Source organism: Sinocyclocheilus anshuiensis, unplaced genomic scaffold (assembly GCF_001515605.1).
Source record: "Sinocyclocheilus anshuiensis isolate Anshui unplaced genomic scaffold, SAMN03320099.WGS_v1.1 scaffold1501, whole genome shotgun sequence".
In the NCBI taxonomy this organism is placed as follows: domain Eukaryota; kingdom Metazoa; phylum Chordata; class Actinopteri; order Cypriniformes; family Cyprinidae; genus Sinocyclocheilus; species Sinocyclocheilus anshuiensis.
This window is the reverse complement of record NW_015544287.1, coordinates 794,353-799,922: the sequence shown is the minus strand read 5'-3', so window position 1 is coordinate 799,922 and position 5,570 is coordinate 794,353. Positions and strand designations below refer to the sequence as shown.

Genomic DNA, 5,570 nt, shown 5'->3' with positions numbered 1-5,570 from the left:
ACAAAATAAACATGACTAAACATCCGAAGGTAAGTTAAAAGAAAGGGTACAACTTTACAATCCGTATCCTGTCTCATGTAATCGCTCAGTGTTTCAGCCGCGCAAAGATGTCAGTATAATGGCTTGTAAACAATGTCACGTAACGTCACATTTACCTCAGAAAAACATATTCTGTGACCATAAACTCATTAGTCAGATAGAAAAATAAACTAGAGAGGGGCATTGTGCTAAATACATGCACAATATAACATTCATTATAATTTTTACTGTTCCTATGTTTAATTTATGTTTGAATAAATCCATCAATTTTTTATGACAGCCACCATTTAAATGTTTATGTAAAAAAAAAACCCGAATTGAAGTAAAAATATTATGTAATTGTAACTTTATTATTTTAAAACTTCATTAAGTGTAATTAACAAATCAGTCAATTTTAACCTTCAGTATTATAGTAATGTAGTACCAAATGACTCTCATGTATATTTTACAGCATTAGTTGCGAGATTTTTTTTTCCTTGAGAAAATTTGGCAAGTAGGCCTACTGTACCTGATATATATCCAAAATAATCGATATATTGAATTGAATCGAATTGGTAATCGAATCGAATCGAAAGCTTGTGAATGAGAATCAAATCGAATCGTGAAATTTGTGTCAAAACCCAGCCCTAATGACTATGATCACATATTCTTTTATGTATTTTAATAAGTACAGGTCAGAATAAGTATATTGTTTCATTTTTACATAAATATATCTGTTACTCTGAATGATGATTTACCAAAAAAAGAGATATTGCCATTGTTCCCATAACTGAAATGTTTTTAGTATTAGTCTGTATCATTATATTAGTTAATATTAATAATATTCCTGAGTAAATGACTGCAGAAGCAGATGTTGAAATATAGCTAATAAGTAGTTTATTCTACTGTTCTGATGCTCCCCTGCCATGCTTGCTTAGCTTGTCACTTTGTTTCTGACTTGCTCTGCCCCAAAAATTGCTGTTTGCAGCCATATTTATGAATGCTTTCTGTTTGCCAACATGAATGACATTATCAGGATGAGTATTTGGGGTGGAGAATCTCCTTAATGGCCTCTACTGAACTTGTGACAGTCTGTAGCGAGAGGAGGCTCTCTGTTCAGAAATATTGGCAAGCTGTTATTCTGACAATTGCAATCCTCAATACTTTTCTCTTTTCTTTGCTAAAGGCACGTTCACACCAAGTACAATAAAGATATAGTTCAAAACAATAATTCTAAATATAAAACAATAGCAGATTCCACAGCACAACTAACAATAACTGCACAGAGAAACAATATTGTTGGAATCTGAGCGTATTAGGTTTTTTTTTTTTTTTTACAACTGATGAATGATGAAAGCATTGACAGCCAATCAGAATCATAAAGAAAACAAGTAGATAGAATAGAATAGAAAGAAAAAAGAATAGAGAATTCTAGTGTTAGAGGTAGAGCTGTGCAATTAATTGAAATACAGTTTCGATGTGACTTTCACAAAATGAGATGTGCTTGATTTATTAAAGTTTATTAGATTTATTGTTTTTTTAGAAGCACGAAAGAGAACTCACGTATCAAATACACGCAAAAATGTTTCAAAATGCGGCGCTTGGTGATTATTCACGTAAATGCTCGACCGTTATGTCTTAAGTGAACATAAACAGTTGAGAATGAAAATACATGTTTAACAGTAAATTGGATCCACAGGCTATTTCTGCTGCCGACTGTGTGCTTCATATTAATCAAACAACAAAAGACAAAGGCAAAATCACTCACTGCTCTTGACTGAAGGACTTTTGTAGCTTTAATGAGAACCAAAGCAAGTTTAATTCTAGGCTATGCTGTTTTATTTTACATTCAATTATTTAATTTGTGTAGTAGGCTGTTAGCTTAATACTTTAGACTTGCTTAACCCCCTTAGCATTCCTGTAAAATTACGCCTAAAACATGCAGTGTATCATGGAATGCTAACAGGTTAAAAAATGTAAAGCACTGTTTGTTTCATTTGTATCTTTTTTTCTATTGTATTTGTCCGTTGCATTTTTATTGTAGTACTGACTCTTTAATTATTTTTCAATAATTTTAAGGACTTTGAGTTACCCTAGTATTCTGCTGTGGTATTGAGAATTGTGAAAATTACAATGTATCTAAAATATAGATGTCATAGCAACCTTATTTATACAGAAAATATATATTTGATCTTTAAATAAATCACTCATATAAAGTTTTGGTCATATAGCCCACTCATAATTATGTTAAATAACCATGATTATAATATTGTAGGGCTGGGACAATAAATCGATGCATCACAAATCGAGAAATGATTCTGCATAGATTCTGAGATTTTCCGAAGGCATCGCGATTCTCTCTTGAATCGATTCTGAGCTGAGTTTTTAACAGCAGATGGCACTGCGTGCTTTAGAAATAGCCGTATTCTGCTTGCTTCCAGTTCCTTTCACACGCACCACTTGAACCTACAATAATCATTTATAAAGTTCGAAATGGTTGAAGCGAATAACAAGGATGTTCACAGTGGGCTGTGTTTATGTTAATCTCACATCATAAAAGCATAAAAGCCGATGTGCAAGTACATTTAACCACTTACATTACTCAGCCGAACGCGCAAGCGCTCTTCTTCGTGAGCATTTGAGTGTGTGGTTAAATACTAGCCTAGAGCGCCATCTGCTGTTAAAAACTAAGCTCAGAATCGATTCGAGAGAGAATCACGATACATTCCGAAAATCTCAGAATCGATCTACGAATCGCGATGCATCAATTTATTGTCCCAGCCCTATAATATTGACCAAAGTATTCATGATTATGAGTTTTGTCATAATCGATGAGCCCTAGTTAGAGGATCAAGTTTTTTTTTTGTTTTTTGTTTTTTTTTACAATAAGTAAAATAAAACAAGTACTGTAAATAGAATAGAGAGTGTTAGAGGGTCAAGTGTAGATGGAAGAGATGTGTCTTTAGCCTTTTCTATTTTCCTTTTGACTCCTCGGATCAACATTCAGATTGATTCCGATTGATTTATAGTCAAGTCACCTTAGCGCTTTATACAGTAAGGGTTGTTTCAAATCACCTTCACAGTATTAAACAGAAAATTAATAGAATTAATGATGCAAACTTCATCAAATATGAGGCAAATCCAAATTCTGCTGTCAAGCAGCTCCAACAGGACAATATTGCTATTATTCATAGAATATAGCATATTTATTGTCATGTGAGACGTATATTCCAGAAAATTTGGTAAAAATGTTCAAAATTGTTGCTTTATTTCTTTTGGTCAATTACTTTGAAATCTCAAGTGATTTCTTAGAAATATTTGATTGAACCCTATAAAACCACTTGGTATGTATAATAAACTAGAGTATTGTGAAGAAACTGAATGGTGTTTGCTTGTGCAAAATCCCCTCCATAGTGCTGGAGTGTGGGTGGTTGCCAGGGCATTTGTTAAGGTGTTCTAAGTACTTCTGGTGCGTAATGTGGTTGCTAGGGCATTTTATTTACTGGCAAAGCCCCAAGGCTCTGATATTTTGGTCTCAGATATGGCACGAGTCCCTCCTTCAGTGCAAGTCTGTGAGATTTTCAGTTTTATCATACAACAGAAAATAGTAAGTAAACAGGAAAGCAGCATGATTGGAGATATCACTCACGTCTACAGAACAAACAGTGTGTGATGAGTTACAGATCAAAATTTAATAATTTAGTAAGCATACTCAGATCTAAATTTTTACAGGTAATACAAATGGCTGATTTCCGGTGACAGTTATTTAAGATAATCTCTGCTCAGTCACTGTTAACTCAATTAAAGTAATACCAGCTGTTACAGAAATAGCGACAGGTGTTTTTTTTTTTGGTAATTTGTCACATTTTATTTTTAAGAAAATATATTAATAATGCATTATAAGAATGATTGAAATTAAAATAACATTTATTATGAAAATGTGTTGTACCTCATGTATTTTAACTACTGGATCAGGTTCATCGTCTTAGAACAGTTTGGCTGATTCCACATGTTTTATAGTGGATTTATGTGATTGACAGAAGCATTAATTAGGGTCACATTGTAGGAAATTTGTAAAAATTCAGCAATTCCATGTTACGGATGTCGAAAAATATTCATTAAGTGACTTTGCATTTTACTCTCTAGTTTAAAAGTCTCTAAACTCCCTCATAGCTCTTTAAAGACACTCAACTCAATATGTCCCACCTTTATCCTGTATGAATATGAAGCTATTATTTTCCTAACAATATGTTTTGTTTCTCAGACATCTGCAGTAGCAGGAGAGCCATGTTTCTTTGGCAGCTTTTTTTTGTTACTTTAGGGGGATATCCCGTACCAGCTTGTAGATCTTACTTTTGCCTGAACTGTTGTTTTTCCAGGACTTTTTCCCGTGGTGATAAAACACTGATTGAATTATACATTTTTGCAGCATTCGGGTCTCCTAACCACAGACAAGTTCCTTGTATTGTATTGTGCTTGCTCTCCAAATAAGTCACTGCAGGCTGCTTGCTCATGTACTGTTTTTCTAACCTATGATCCGTTGAGAAAAACCTTGACCTCTACTGCATGCAACAATGCACCATATGCTCCCGTGTGATGCAGAATAAACCGCTGTTCACCATCGGGGAGGCCTCTGCCTCTAACATGAATGAAACTAATCTCTTGATTATGTTGCGAGGGAACATGAACGTCCATTCTGAAGAGATTAGCATTACTCGACTAGTCCTCGGTCCTGCTTTATGTTCATCTTTCTGTCCATGATAGACGGTAAATCTTGCACTGATTGCATCCAGCACCTCCCTAAAAGAGACTTAAAAATAATCCTCTTGTCAAAACAACAGTTCTTTGAAATGCTATAGTTAAAATTTGTCATTTAAAATCAGGTTTGAGTGGATTTCCACACTTGCTTTGCAACAGCACCTCATCCAAACGCTGGTTGTGTAACAGTTCTTCTTCCATGTGGATTGGCACATTTGACTGCTACTGCAGAAGCATTAGTGATCCAGTCTACTGCGTTCATGTCACCTAATGCACTCACAGGATTTTCATCAGACTACAGAACACAGAAAGAAGGGATTCGGACTACTAAAGCCAGTGTTTAGTTACGGTTCTGTAGCATGTCAGAGTTTAACCTGCTTGAGGTGTGGTATTGTGGCTCTGTCATTGCATTGAGTGAGTGTTGACTGAACCATAATCGATTGATTGAGGTCATACTTAGCTTTGCTGTAACACTTTGACTTGTTGATGGTCCATATTGTCAAATACCAAGATCTCGCCGCTCCGTCTACGCAGTAGATGCACATCCTTGAATGGACCAGTAAGAAATTGATCATTTCTGGAGGGAATTTGGTGCCAAGAGTGTTAAGTATTAAAGTATTTATTCATATTTTAATGAGCTTTCAGTTTTCATTTTAATTTTAGTGTAAGTTTTAGTATTTTTTTTAATTTAAAGGTCCCCTGAAATGCTTAGAAATGCAGCGTTACTCTGTGTTGACGTCATTTTAACTGAAACAGGAAGACAGGGCGGGACATATCAAGCAGCCCCGCCCCCT

The 5,570-nt window shown here is 34.8% G+C and overlaps 1 protein-coding gene across 1 annotated transcript in view; it reads left to right on the top strand.

The window, feature by feature from the left end:
* ppp1r2 (protein phosphatase 1, regulatory (inhibitor) subunit 2) overlaps positions 1-5,570 on the top strand; it is a 16,208-nt gene that overhangs the window by 3,454 nt on the left and 7,184 nt on the right. The gene's annotated exons all lie outside the window — the stretch shown is intronic.